Raw genomic sequence first — 15,884 nt, forward strand, 5'->3', positions numbered from 1 at the left:
TCCACCAGATTTCCAGAAAAGAGCACAAACCACTTGTTCTTTCTATCTGGAGGCTAAGTAAAGCAGTATTCTGGCCCCTCACATCAAGCATCTAACACTAACACCGCTCCTACTTGCATGAATTCAATAGGTTTTCTACACACATTGGTTTGAATGAGGCATATGTAACAGAAACTGAACATTTGATTTGCAGGGGTGCAGCTTTATCATGAGAAGAGCAACTAAAAAACTTGAAATATACAAAGAATATAAACTCTCACACCATGAGTTAATCATCAGTGAATCCTCGGTCAGAGATCGCAAATATGAGAATGAGACAGTGTACATCAAAAATGAAAAAGCTGAGCAGGCCTGTGTATTGTATCATTTTAAAGTAAAATATAGATTATGCAGTTTCATACTGAGATACGCTCAGATATGCAGTGACTGGATGGTCTTGTCACTGATGTTCAGTCCATCAGGCATTTCTTTAGAGTCCAGTATCTGTGTCTTGAAAATATGTCCACAGGCAAAATCTTCTGGACTAACAGTAAAAGGACTGCATAGTTGAAATGACCGGCTTCAGGATGATCAACATCTTTATTAATTCATGATGTGTTTTGATGCTTGAGGCCTGTACAGTAAGCATTATCCTTGGCTTACTTAACACTTTCCACAGTATTGTTGTTGATACAGTATCACATAAAAGACACATGTTGGTTGGCACCTAGTCTGTTGTCTTGTGAAAAAGGTTCTTACTAGACCAGAACTAGTGACAGATGATGTTTGTTAAAAGTAGCCACACATGAGGCACATATTAGATACGCTATAGAAAATCACTGCTTGTTTGATTTCAGCTTTCAAAATGAGCACAGGTAAATTTGAACTCCTGTGATAAGCAATGCCTCAGGGTACTGGAAACATCCTTTGAAATTTTGCTGAAGTGGCTAATATGGGAATAATTTTTGCATTCTGCACTTGCACTAAGGTACTTATTGATGATAATCTAAAGCAAATTGCACTCTAATACATTTGTTTCTGCTGTCGGGATTCCAAACAAGTGCTTCCCTAGGAAATTCCAAAGATTTTCAACTTTCTTGCAGTAAAATATTCAAATTATAGCCACACATTTGAAATTGTCTCAAAAGCTGCTGTACATGTTTTTACAAGTGTCCTCATTACTGCAGATGAATCTTGTTGAGAGCACTTACCTGTAGCTGATGCTGAGTTTAGTATGGCGTGGATGATATGTGGTCCAGTTTGGATGTAGATGAGAATCTTTTAGCTTGTTTATAGGTGAGTTATACTTTTCTATTTTTGGAGGCAGAGTAACACATCCATCAAAGAGAGAGAAGACCTCTGCTTTGTATTCCTATTGATAAATGTGTTGACTATATGGCTACCATACTAATATTATGATATTAATGTATTCTAGCCATACAAGCGGTATGATGCTGAAGTTGTGAGGTCCTCCAGTCTGCCCATGAAGTGGTTTGTAAAGCATGGAGTCATCCGTTAGCTGTGTAAGTGCCCTGTATCTGCAGTGTTTTCTATTACAAGTAAAGTTGTTGCAATAAAGTTGATAAGTGCATTTGGTTGATGGCCTCTTAATATTTGTTTTAGGAAGAGTTTTGCACCACCTTTGACTGGTATATTTGTTTTACACAAATGCTCTATTGAAGCTTGTGTACCTTTTCTTTCTTCTTAGATGTGGATTAACTTTAAATATAGGATAGAAATAGAAGCCCTTTTATAAGCGGATGATTGCAGTTTGTGATAGAAAACCTCCTGTTAAGTGAATAACTGTGTCTTGTGTCTGGAAGGGTTGCAGTTGGTTTGTGTTCTGTAGTTTACAGTGTCTTTTAATCTTTTTGTTGATTTTATACTATTTACGCACAAGACTTACATTGACAGTTCTATTTCCAAAAATAAAATGATTTATGAAGTGATAAGGCAAAAGAGAAGGTATATGAAATCTTAACATGTCACCTTTAATTTTGCAAATTCAACCTGATGGCCAACAACCATTCCTTCCTGAAGAAGCTGAAACCAGTAAACGTGTTTAAAGAGGGGACTGTGCAATGGGAAAAGATTTGGGGACATTGGCAAATATATAGAGGGTTATGAAAGAATCACTGAAATTACACGGGGTCGCATACTGAAATGCTGTATCTTTCTCAATGGGAATTGATAACCTCGAACACGCTGGTTAGAATATTTGTAAACTGTTGATATCATAATGTATTGCTGCTGTGTTGTTTGTAATAAAAAGATTTACAAAAAAAGAAGAGGGGACTGTGCACTCACAGTAACAAATTCATTGACGGCATGGCAATCTAGCATTAACATGTTTAAAATTCAACAACTCACATAAGTGAGGCCATTTAATTTAGAAAAAGAAAATCTGGTGTTCCCTTACAGCATAATGGCTACAAACCAGGGGGAGATGACCCACAGCCCACCACCTGAACATGAAGTCTGCAGGACTTTGACTTTCATCTAATTTCATAATAAGTTGGAGGTCTGGGATGTACCTGCAAGTTATATGATGAAAAAGTTGATGTTTGTGAGAATTGTGGGTTAATATGCAGAAGATTCTAGCATCAATATGTGCTCCTGAAGCAACTGAGTTCTTGCTTGCAGGCTAACTGAATACAGAGTATTGATAAATACACTGGCATTTCCACTATAAAAACAATAAAGATGAGTTCAACTACCATCATGTACCGGCATAGATGTTAGAAGAAAGGCCGTTCCCTGGAGCATGAAATAAGAAACAATTCTGACTGCAGCACCCTTAATCTCCTCATCTTGCTTTGCCTATAGCACCTTGATTTATCTTTAAAAACATAAAAATGCACTTTAAAAACACAGTTTCACAGGAAGCAAGATGGCGCCTGTGTGATCATCTGCTGCATTCTGTCTTTAACCTTCATGAACTGATCACTGATTTCCAGCTGACAGTGCTTGAGGATTCTGCATTGAGGATCTTCTCGTGGAGTGTGGTGACAGCCCATGAGCCTGGCGGTCGGCGAACTGTGTGTCTTCATCAGCTTTTTTTTCCATGCTGGGACACATTGAGCTGTCGCTGCTGTTCGAAGATGGCAACCAAACCGTACAAACTGCTCAAGCTGCCTTGGACAGCAGGAAATCTGGTACTTTAAGGAACAGGGAGCCTAGTGTTGGGCTCCTCCATCAACAACAAATGCTGTGGGACCATTGGCAGTACTCCAAGTGTAACTGCTGACCGCACTCTGACAAAAAAAAAAGAAACAGAAAATGTGCAGTTCTCTGTGGGTACACAGGAGGTGAAAGAGGCTAGAATGCCAGGCGACTTAAGCAGTAGCATAAGAGTGGAGGATAGTGATATGGCAGAGAACCTCGCTTCTACTGTTTCAGACCTTTGTATTGTGACTCATCATCCATCTGCTCCAGAAGAACCCTCAAAATCAGCAAAATGGGAGACAGCAACATCAGTCCTCAGCTTGAGCTGATACAGCAAATGAATACACTGTTCTATTCCCCTGTAATCCAGGTAAGTGTCTTAGATTCTGCCTTAGCTCTACTACAATAGGCACCTCTAGGGATTCTATGAGTATGCCTATCCTAACTTTAGATAGCAAGGAGTCAGATACTGAAAATGTCTATAGTGAACTTTGTGATGTCAAAATTAAGGCCCTAGATCTATGAAGAGAGCTGGCAACTCATCAATCCATCAAGATCACAGTCCGGTCTTGGTTCACAGGCTTAAAATTGGAGAGACAGCAAATGTCTATCATAACTTTAGATAACAAGGAGGCAGATATTGATAATGTCTATAGTGATTTTTGTAATGCTGCCAAAATTAAGGCACTGGATCACAGAAGAGGGCTGGCAACCCATCAATCCACCAAGAACACAGTCTCGTCTTGGGTCACAAGCTTAAAATTGGAGAGACAGCAAATGCATGATTGCCCACTGTAAGAAACCCCATAGACTTTGTTAGAGCAGGATATAACTCTAAGTCCAGAGGGACGCGTCACATTAAGCTCCTACTGATCAGGATATAGGGGAACAATTGTTTTCACTCCCAAAGTTTCATCAGACCTTTTGAAAGGTAGCGAGGATTTGGATAAGGATTCAATGGACTTTGAGAAGGACTCCATCTCTTAGAACAGTGGAGAAAAGGGGATGCAGAATATACTATAACAATCTCTACACACAAATAATTTAACAGTGTTGGCGATGATCTGAAATGATCGTGGTACAGATCTCGCAAGTACAGGTGAGAACCATGGCTCTCAAAATCAGATCTTTTTGACTGTGAAGAAGCAGGCCAGTGGCAATGACTCTCACACTGTAGACATCTAGTGGAAATTGGAAGACTTTGGAAATTGACAACTGTATAACAATTTAGTAATACTCAGAATAAAGGAAGGCTCTGAGGAGAGCGATGTCAGGGAATTTATAATCCAACTTTTTTTAAACCTAATTTCCAGAGCTAACAGAGTGGAATTGGGAATCTGAGATTTGGAGAGCAGATAGATTCCCGATAATTTTGAGACAGCTAAGTAGTGGAAATGCAGAATTTATCCCCCCAAAAAGGAATATTTTTGTATTTTTCGATAATTATCTCTTAAGGCAGAAATGTTGTGAGAAGGCTCAACTGGAGTCAAAAAGCTAATGGCCATGTCTTTTTTGCAAGACACTATTTTTGCCACGCAACAGTGGAAAGAAGTTGACGACTCCAAGAGCTGATCAAATCCTCTCAGGACAAGGGATGCTACAAGATTCAAAATTATGAAGGACTACAGTGTTTAGCTCAGAAATGAAGGATAAAGAGTTTTTGCATACTTTTGTGTGAATTTTGAACTGACTTCTGTTTTACTTGTTTTAGTTTATTTTCTTTTTTTACCTTCAGTGCCCAATTAGGATGTCGGTCCATCCAACATCCAGAGTATTGGTCCGACCCCCCTGTTACAATGCCGGTGGTTAGAGCAATTTGGGCTAGGGAAAATACCGCCACCTCTGACAAGGAGCCAATTGGGGCTGGGGTCAGAGCCTAATCCCTACAATGAGGGCAGTGCAGGCAGAGGCACTGCCAACTAGATTAGGATGTTTTTTTCCCTCTGCCTTTACATGGTGGTCCAACCGCCATGTAAAGGCAGACAGAAAGGGACGTTGGGGCCCCTAGCAGGGTCTCCATCCCTGTGGGCCTCTTCTATGGGGCCAGAGAGCACATGTGGTGCCCGCCCAAACATCTATGTACCCCGTGCCATGGACCACATGGTGCCTGGCATACGTTGCATGGATGATTGAAAATATCCCTTTTTTTATTGCCGCATGGTTAGGACCGCCTGCACGGCGGTCGTATTATAATTGGGCTGACCGGACTGGCAACTCCTTGTCTGAAGTTCCCATGCCCAACAAGATGTCCGACCCCCATCATAATGAGGCCCACAGCCGGGAAGCCAAGCAAAATAATGCACAGTTTTACACATAAGATTCACTGGAGGACAGAGGGGACTGGGCAAGGACTTTTGGCTCTCTGTGATGGTTGGGGAGTGGTAGGTATTGGTTGTAGCGGCGAGGTCGCACTGCTGGTTATGGAATGGGTGGTTTGGTTGGGATGGGAGAAGAAGGGTCAGGGTTGGAGAGGGAGATGCTGAAGGATGATACAGGAGATAATATAAAGGAGCACATTTGTCACATAAGGCTGCTCATGTAGTTAGGGAGCATGACTGGAGGATAACAAGACAGAGCATATAGGTACGTTTGATTGGTTAAACTAACTGAATATGCATAGGTTACAGATGGTATTAATGAATTCACAAAGGTTAAATGATAGTTCAAAAAGATCCATTCTGGGTGAGGAACCTAAATGGTTTAGACGGGAGTTGAATTGTCTGCAGGAGACTCACATTTAATATGATAAAATACATTATTGGCCTGATTCACAAAGGTAAACTTACACTTTTGTGTAAGTTTACGATTGTTTGCTATTTACAAAGGTATTTTACTAGTATTCTTTTTACGACTGAGGAGTCTCCACACATAGAAAGATAGGACTGTCCTGGTGGTTTCCCAAGAAACATCAGGCATATAGATCATGCAATCAAAACTACAGGGATAGTGTAGGAAAAACATTGGCTCTTAAAACTAATCAGAAAGAGGGTAAGAATACCATTGCTCTCATACTAGATGAAAACAGGATCACTGGCACACTATCATGGTGAATAATATCGAAAACAAAGATATTGTGCCAAAAATATAATTTCCCATAATATTGTGCTTAATATATAAATGTAATATAATATATTCAACTAATATTTAACACTATATATGTATATATAATTATATGAACACATACACATATATATGTTTGTATTTATATGTGTGTATATATATTCAGTGAAAAAACCATAGGTTTCACACACGTTATAGTTAGCTGGACATTTCACTCGTAAAAAAACAATGAAATTCCCCTGTTATAGTTAGTTAAGCTAACTATAACTCGCGCACCCGCAATCCACTGCTGATGACGTCACATATAACATCACTCATGACATGGTCACTGACATCACTCATGACATCACTGATGACATCTCAAATGTGGGGGGAGAATCACCTTTTTCTGGTCCTCTGGAAACTAACCATCAATTTGCGAGGGTTACAATGCGGTGCTCAAATTGCCATGGTCTAATTGTTCGTGGGGAGACCAGTGTTCCCCTAATTAACAGAATAGACCAGCACATTTGTCCTACCAGCTAATATTCCCATTCTTTCTTTCCTCTGTCCCTGTATGAACACAACGGCTCTTTTAAGAGCCAACCTTACCTTTCAACTTTTTTTAATTTTTTCTTAAAAAGTTTTTTTTTTTTTACCGTACGCGTATTTTTTTTTTTTTTTTTTAAAAACACTAAAAAACAATTACCACATTACAAGGTCCTTGAGGGATTAATAACGAAATACTGAAAATCTGTTTGAGGAGAAGTGGAAAAAAGGGACCATCAAATTTCTGACTTACCGGACCCACCCAAAAAATTAATTATTGCTTGAAAAATGGTTTAATTTTTCAAACATTTTCTTTCTCAATCTGAAAGAAAAAGAAAAAAGTATTAATATTTAATAAAACATTTTATAATACAGTACACGTATTTACATATTTTCCAAAAACAATTTTTTGCCATTTTTTTGCTGTTTTCAGAATATATTGCATTTCACTATAAATCGTGAAAGCAATTGCATTCATCACTTAACAGCGGGCAAAAAAAAAAATAACAATCTCAAAGATTGTTTTAAAAAAGCCCAGAATCTCTTCTCACTTAAACATAACATTATAGAAATGCAAAATATTCAAAAAAAATATCATCTAATAACAATAACTATTTCTAAAAAATACCGTCTGACAATTTTGTTACAGAAGCATAATCACAAAAATAATATATCTCAAATAACTCCACAATACATCTGGTTACCTTTCCTTTAGGCCAAATGGTAATTTTAAAATTCTTTTTTGATTAAATTTCCAATGGTAATCCAATAAAATTCCAAAATTTGATTTGTACAGATGTTACCGATTCTCTCTAAAATTTTGGTTTCCGAAAGATTAATTAGGAATTAAATAAGTCCACAATATAATTGGCTACCTTTCCTTTAGGCCAAATGGTAATTTAATAAATCTTTTTATTAGAATATTCCAATGGTAATCCAATAAAATGGTGAAATTGATTTGTACAGATGTTGCCAATTCTCTCTAAAATTTAGGTTTCAGGAAGATTAGATAGGAATTTGCTAAATCAAAAGGCAAACGTTGCTTAAAAACCAATTGACAATCATTACACATTGTCCAGCCTTTTTTACATTTTAGATAAACTGTGTAATGACCAGAAGTTACAGTAGGTCCATCATGGAAAATTATTGCAACTGTTACAAAAGTTTTTCCTGAAATTGATAATTGCTGTCCTGTAAACTTCTTTATTAAAGTATCTAATTTTGAACCATCAGCTCTACATCGTTGCATCATTAAAATTACATACTGTCCGTATTCCTTTAAAATTAACGTTGAAAACATGTCAGATTTACACTCACTGCATTCCATGCTATGATTAGCATCTTTAACTAATTTAGCAAAAGTGACTGATTTACTCTCTGGCAATGTTAAATAAATAAACCTTTCAGAATCAACATTAGAGCCACATGTATTGAAACAGTTTTCACAACTATGTTCCCATTTATAAGAGAGACCAAACATATTTTCTATTTGTACCCCTTCTTCTTCCAGTACCTGAAGAAAATACATCAAGAATTCCTGTGCATCTTGCTGTACATTTTGAGAAAACTGTGTACATCCTGAACATACATCTAAAAGTTTTCTAATTTCAGTAGCACTTTCTATTTTAGTTTTATCAATACTCAGCTTTTCAAAAAGGAGACTCAGCACAGAACAGAATCTTTTTCTCTGATTTACTATTATCTGCTCTTGCAAACTTTCAAGATAAAATACAACATTCAGCACTACATTAGCGTAGCAGTTGACACCAGAGCTATTTTCAAAATGACAACCAATAACCTCTTCAACATTGTCCTTTTTCTTTTTGCTTGCAATTACATCACTCTTCTTTTGTTTTCTCTCCTCTACATCCTCATTACAGATATTCTCAATTCTCCTTTTCCGAGAAACAACACGTTTTTCCAACACAGGATACTGACCTAAATGAGGAGCATAGGTTCTTCTTAATCTATTATACTCCTTTACACAATTTGCATCAGCACTAACTTTTGAGTCATCAAAGTCTATCATAAATAAACCAGATAATGTTTTCACTCGTGACAAAGCAACATAAGCCATACCTTCTTTGAACACAGTTGAACCAATGTTCACAAAAGCACAATCTACAGTCAATCCTTGAGACTTGTGAATAGTTACAGCATATGCTAGAGAAAACGGAAACTGCTTTCTACGTACATATAAGTCTTTCACAAGCAAAAAACGGACTGAACAACGACAAATGTCTTTAACCTCTTCAATCTGATCAAACGTTATTTTTAAAAATTCAATCCCATCTTTTTTCTGGTAGTTCACAAAACCCACAACTTTACCCATAGCTCCATTCACTAAGCCTTTTTCAACATCCAAATTTCTCCTTAAAAATACTCTACAGTTCATGCAAACATATAGATTTTTTTCTAATCCAGCTGTTTTGGAAATGTTCTTCTCTAGTGAATCCAATTTATTTTTCAGTTTGCCTGTTAATGTAATAGTAATTCTTTCATGCTGAATTTTGTCCACTGCTTCCAATTTCCTAATCTCTTCCTTTTCCAATTTCAAAAATTCCTCATTGAATATTGAGCATTCACGTAGAGTTGGCATTAAGCAGATTACACTTTTCTTTTCTGCAATGTTCTTGTATATTTTCTCTGCAACTATTTCTTCCTTTGGGAATAAATTATGTAGCAACCGACTCTGTAATGCTTTCGTGCCAGCTTCAGTGAGTAGTCCAATTCTGATATCTTTCAGAATACTTCCATATTCTTCATCGTTTGCTTGCCTCATATTAGTAGTAAGTTCCTTGTACTCAAAGAAGGACCAAATATTTGCATTACCAATGCTTCCCAATGACTTCTTTGTGTCTTCATATGTCACAGTATTAAACACTGGTTGTCCTTTAACTGGAGTAAGCTGTAGAAGATCCCCAAAAACTATGACATGTTTTCCACCAAATAACACGTCATAGTCTCTCCTTAGAATTTGCTGCATTCTTAAATGCACAAAGGCAAGCATTAAGTTTGATACCATGCTCACCTCATCAATAATGAGAACTTGCATCTTCTTCAACACTCTTGACACTTCAAAGCATGCTTCTCCTGTTAGCTTGTGGTATTCTATTTTGTTCTCATGCTCCACTGGTAACATTAGCAAACGATGTAAGGTGATTCCTTTTATGTTATATGCTGCTAACCCAGTTGGAGCAGTAACAACACAAGACAAAGTTGAATCAGTTTTTTGCTGTAGGTAGCTTCTGATGACTTTTATTAAGAAACTTTTTCCAGTTCCAGCTTGTCCGCTTACATACATCCTGATTGGTTGAAATGATGTGCATGAGCACTCTTTTTTTTCATGTAGTAATCCGTGATCAATTTTGTTTCTGATCTCTTCATAAATTTGTTGCTGCTCTTCATTCAGTTGTTCTTCCAAATTTGGTAAGTCTATTAATTCTTCTTGAGCTTGATTCATAGCCGTTTCCACTTCAATCATAGCTTTTGCAGCTTCATTTTCTACGATTGGATGTCCTAGGGGATCTTGACTGAGCGTTCCAGAACTTTGGCTGTCTTGAGAACTGTCTCTAGCTACTTCAGCTGCAATTGTAGTTTCCTGTTCAATTTCTTCATTTAACATTTGGACATCATTTGTGAAAGTACTGCATTCAATTGTATCTTTACATGCATTAAATGAGTCCTCATAGCTCTGGAATTCTCCAAGTAGTTCATCCTCTGAACGCCATGGTTTGAACAGCTGTAAAAGTGCCAAGTAGTAAAATTCCTTTTTGTCAGTAGTGTCGCAAGTCAGCTTCCGGTGATTTATCAAACTTCCTTTTGTTTGCTTCACCAAACATCCTTCCTCACCACTGACTTTATATTTTCCATTGTTGATGTCTTCTGTGGCATTCCGTTTAAAAATGAAGTTCTGCAGCACTTTATAGAGACACATGTTTTCAAGGTGATGACTTCTTTTTGGGTAATATGTGTCCAACATATTTGTTTTTAAAATATCTGTACTTTCAGGTTCGAACTGTGCTAAATATTCAATTTCTCCCACAGATTTCAGTACCCGATTTCTCATTGCTGCAAGGCCTAAACTTGCCCAAATTATTCTTCTTGATTTTGAGTAGAGACTTGCAGAAGATAACCTATCTGAACATTCGTAGGATCCAATTTCTCGATGCGATAACATCTTTAAACTGAAACTGTATAGCTTCTTACTGACAGTCTTCTCGTGAGAAATCTCTTCCCACATTTCTTTCAATTCAGTTTTTTCTGATTTAGTAATGTAAGACATTACATATCGAGCAACAGCAATGGAATTGTCAGCTACATACTGTATATCCATGTTAGCATTCCACATGGATAAAATGACTGGGTTGTAGTCATTTATATTTTTTGATTCTTCTTTTCTTTTTAGGTTGTAGGTATTCTTAGGTGATTTTCTTGTAATAGTATGTCTCACAGCTGACATAAAACTGTTTACTCTTCCTTTTGAAAGAACAGGTCTAGGAAATCCAAATCTACATTTAGTGTAGAATTTATCTTTGCTCTTGTATTTCCGTCGACAGTATTTTCCACACCGATGACTTTGGAAACGTAAAACTTGCTCCTTTAACTTTTTCTCTTCTGTGCTTTTTGGTATAGCACATGTTGCATATTCTTCAATGAAAGATAAAACTGAATCATCAGAATCTGTTCCAAATTTTGGGGCATCCTTGATCCACAACAGCATATGAATATGAGGAGCACCTCTTGCTTGGTACTCTTTTCTCCAAAAGAAATCCACAACTTCTCCAAGAGGTGGATTTTTTTTATTGCAGATGAAGCACATCATGGCCTCAAATCTATGATTGAAATATCTGCAAACATTAACCGGATCCAATGAGCACAGTTCTCCTGTTGTCTTGTATTGGATGTTTTTAATGTTTGAATTTGCCTCTCGTAGAAAATCCAGTAAATCATCCCAAGCGTACTCGGCACAGCTTAGGGTAAGGAACCATGTTGGAGTTCCTAAATTCCGTAACATGCATTTTAATTCACCATGGTGTCGGTACCAATATTCATTTGTCCCACGCTGACAAGCCATCAGATTGATCAGTTGTGTTTCCAAATGATCATCTCGGTGCTGCACTTTCTCCATAAAATCCTTAGCAGACACATTTTGTAAATGTACTCCACTTTTTAAAATGTGATTTACTGCATAAGATAATGCAGACAAGTCGCTTTCAAATAAAAGATGGAACAAATAAGGAATACTTTGTCGAAATCTTGGATCTTCTGCATATAGTCTTGTAGTCCGATACTCAGAAGCTGGAATCTGTTCTGGACATTCATCGTATCGTCCTCCTTTTCCTGTAGGAAACAGCTGGGGAAAACATCGAGCTTCCAAGCTCTCCTCCCATACACTCACGGGAGTTCCTTTTGCTTTCTTCATCTGAAACAGATCAATAGTGTCTCCCATAACTTCTTTTGAATGAAGAGGATGTATGCTAAAATGTTCATAAATTTCTTCTTCCTTTGACTTGTCCACTTTTTCAATTTGTCCAGTTGGTGTTTCTGTGTCTTCTTGTAAATCTTCTTCTTCTTCATCTATATAAATTGATTCATACCATTTATTTTTCCTTTTCAAATACAAATTTGCTCTTTGTACTTTCCGTACATCTACCAGCTCCTGCCAAATCTTCTTATTCTTTGTAGGTACACCATTAACCAGAATAACTAATGGTTCAGTTTCCAAAGTATCTGCATCAATAGTTTCCATATTTTTTTTCAAATCCAAGGGCAAATACACCACTCTACCTTTTAAACCTCTCAGTAAATCTGAAGGAGGTAATTTACCAGTTTTGGGCTCCATACGTACTATGGTCTGGAACGGATGAACACATTGAATGAGTATAGACTCATATGTATTTAATTCAGAAAGTTCGGCAGGAATAGCATCCAATTCTAAATTATTATGTACAGCTCTGGTCCGCATTCTATTTTTTTCTAACTTATTATAACAGTATTTACAAATATGCTGATCTTCACCCAATTCAAAACAATTTTCAAGACATATATATGTTGCAAAATCCTTCCACTTATAATTATCTTCATTTTCACTTTTTCTGTAGAGATCAACATTCCTGGTTTGATTTCTATAATGAGTTCTGCGGCAACAAATACAAGTAATATTTGGTCTTTCATTAGAGATTATTACAAATTTTGTCATTTGATCATCAAATTTCTTACTTACAGAGGGTTCTACATTCTCTTCCACATCTTCCTCGATAACTGTGTCATTACCTGCACTCTCTTGTTCTGGACCAAAGTAACTAAACTGAATTTCATCAGTAACCTTCTCTACATCTGATACCGATCCACGGAACAGAGCCCTATTCAATTCATCTAACTTTATTGCTGGACTTTTAGCAAAATACAATCGTCTCACAAACCTTCTCATTTCAGTATGATGAACTGCCAGCATCCTAAAATGGTGAAAAACACTTTGACACACTTTCCTAGATAGACAATCCAGAAAGTGTCCTTGCAAACCAGTATTCTCTCTCACTCTGCATGGATCTAGACTTTGAAGCACCTTAATCTTCTGTTTAACACTTTTTTTTACTATATTCTCTTAGAAACTCACGAAATTTATCAATAGATTCCTGACGCACAGTGCAAATACTACTACAATTCCAAGTATACACTGGGGCTTTAGGACGTCTCTCCATAACCTCATCCGCCATCACTTGTTCCTCATCTCTTGGAACCATTTTCTCCTTCTCCATTATACAACCATTTTTCACTTCATAAGCACGACCTCTGGTGTCAACTGCATGCAGCAAACTATTACTTTGAAGATAACTCTCTTCATTAAAAAAAGGTTCACTACTTGAACTATGCGTCCATTCTCCTAAAAACACTTTACAAAAGTTTGTTCTTTTCACTAGTCTTTTCCTTTTGCTTTGTGATTTCAGTACATTGACCATTTTATCTAATGTACGCATCCTGTTCAAAATTAAAATGAATAGTTTTCTTTTTAATTCTAAAGCCTTTGCTACAATGGCTTCAATTTCTTTTTTTCTCTTATAAAATTTTGCTTTTTTCTTATATTTCTTCACATCCTTTATCAAATTGGACATAACTCTTCTCTGAAACATTTTTCTACGAATCTCTTTAAACGCTGTTTTTCTTTTTAAGTTAATTTTTATTGTTTCTGAAGGTATATTTGCATTAACTAAATGCTCAATTTTTTCCTGTTGTTTTCTATTTAAAACATTATTTCCAGTACAGACATTTTGTACATTTTTCCTTTTTTTGAAGATATTTTTAAAAAAATCTTTTGTCTGCTTACCAGAAGACTTTCACTTTTTCCCAACATGAGCATCTCCAACTAACTTTGGTCCTCCAGTTGTCTTCAAATATAGATTTTTTTTCTGGTTTTTCCTTAGTCTGGATTTTGCAGGCATCTTACATTTTGTTCACTGCTCTTCAGCAATACCTGAAAGAAACTAAAAAAATTTCCTTTATTTTATTTAAATATATTACTATATTTTTTATGATCTTTTCAAATCTTAAAATACTATGTACCCCTTTCCTACAAGTGAAAATCACAATAAAACCATCACAAATTAAATATCTAAAAACAATTCCTGTGTGCACACAGAGTCATGGTTTGATATTAGGCAGAAAACGAAATTTCTTTGCCAATTTGAAAGCACACTTACTACTCTTTTTTTGGCAAGTGATAAGTACTTTTACAGTCTGACACATTTTCAATCCACTTTTCAGATTCTGAAAACAGCACATGTCCAAACAGCTTTTTGAGACCAGGAACATGTGTAACCTGGGTGAATGACTACACTCCAGCAAAGGCAACCAGCCTTAGTGATGTTGAATGTATTTGCATTACTCACTGCAACCTCAAACCCCACTCGGTTGTGAATACTATGCATGATTCTACAGGATAAGCAGCTGGGTGTGTGCTAAGAGTCTGCTTCTGCAGAAAAATAGCTGCCCCTTTCCTCCTAATGCAAATCTAAAATTACCAGAGTAATACGCAATAAATCTCTGACAACAATTCCTCTTTGCACACAGAGTCATGGTTTGATATTAGGCAGAAAACGAAATTTCTTTGCCAATTTGAAAGCACACTTACTACTCTTTTTTTGGCAAGTGATAAGTACTTTTACAGTCTGACACATTTTCAATCCACTTTTCAGATTCTGAAAACAGCACATGTCCAAACAGCTTTTTGAGACCAGGAACATGTGTAACCTGGGTGAATGACTACACTCCAGCAAAGGCAACCAGCCTTAGTGATGTTGAATGTATTTGCATTATCCACAGCAACCTCAAACACCACTCGGTTGTGAATACTATGCATGATTCTACAGGATAAGCAGCTGGGTGTGTGCTAAGAGTCTGCTTCTGCAGAAAAATAGCTTCCCCTTTCCTACTAATGCAAATCTAAAATTACCAGAGTAATACGCAATACATCTCTGACAACAATTCCTCTTTGCACACAGAGTCATTGTTTGATATTAGGTAAAAAACGAAATTTCTTTGCCAATTTGAAAGCACACTTACTACTCTTTTTTTGGCAAGTGATAAGTACTTTTACAGTCTGACACATTTTCAATCCACTTTTCACATTCTGAAAACAGCACATGTCCAAACAGCTTTTTGAGACCAGGAACATGTGTAACCTGGGTGAATGACTACACTCCAGCAAAGGCAACCAGCCTTAGTGATGTTGAATGTATTTGCATTACTCACTGCAACCTCAAACCCCACTCGGTTGTGAATACTATGCATGATTCTACAGGATAAGCAGCTGGGTGTGTGCTAAGAGTCTGCTTCTGCAGAAAAATAGCTGCCCCTTTCCTACTAATGCAAATCTAAAATTACCAGAGTAATACGCAATAAATCTCTGTCAACAATTCCTCTTTGCACACAGAGTCATGGTTTGATATTAGGCAGAAAACGAAATTTCTTTGCCAATTTGAAAGCACACTTACTACTCTTTTTTTGGCAAGTGATAAGTACTTTTACAGTCTGACACATTTTCAATCCACTTTTCAGTTTCTGAAAACAGCACATGTCCAAACAGCTTTTTGAGACCAGGAACATGTGTAACCTGGGTGAATGACTACACTCCAGCAAAGGCAACCAGCCTT

Source organism: Triturus cristatus, chromosome 8, assembly GCF_964204655.1.
Source record: "Triturus cristatus chromosome 8, aTriCri1.1, whole genome shotgun sequence".
Lineage (NCBI taxonomy): Eukaryota > Metazoa > Chordata > Amphibia > Caudata > Salamandridae > Triturus > Triturus cristatus.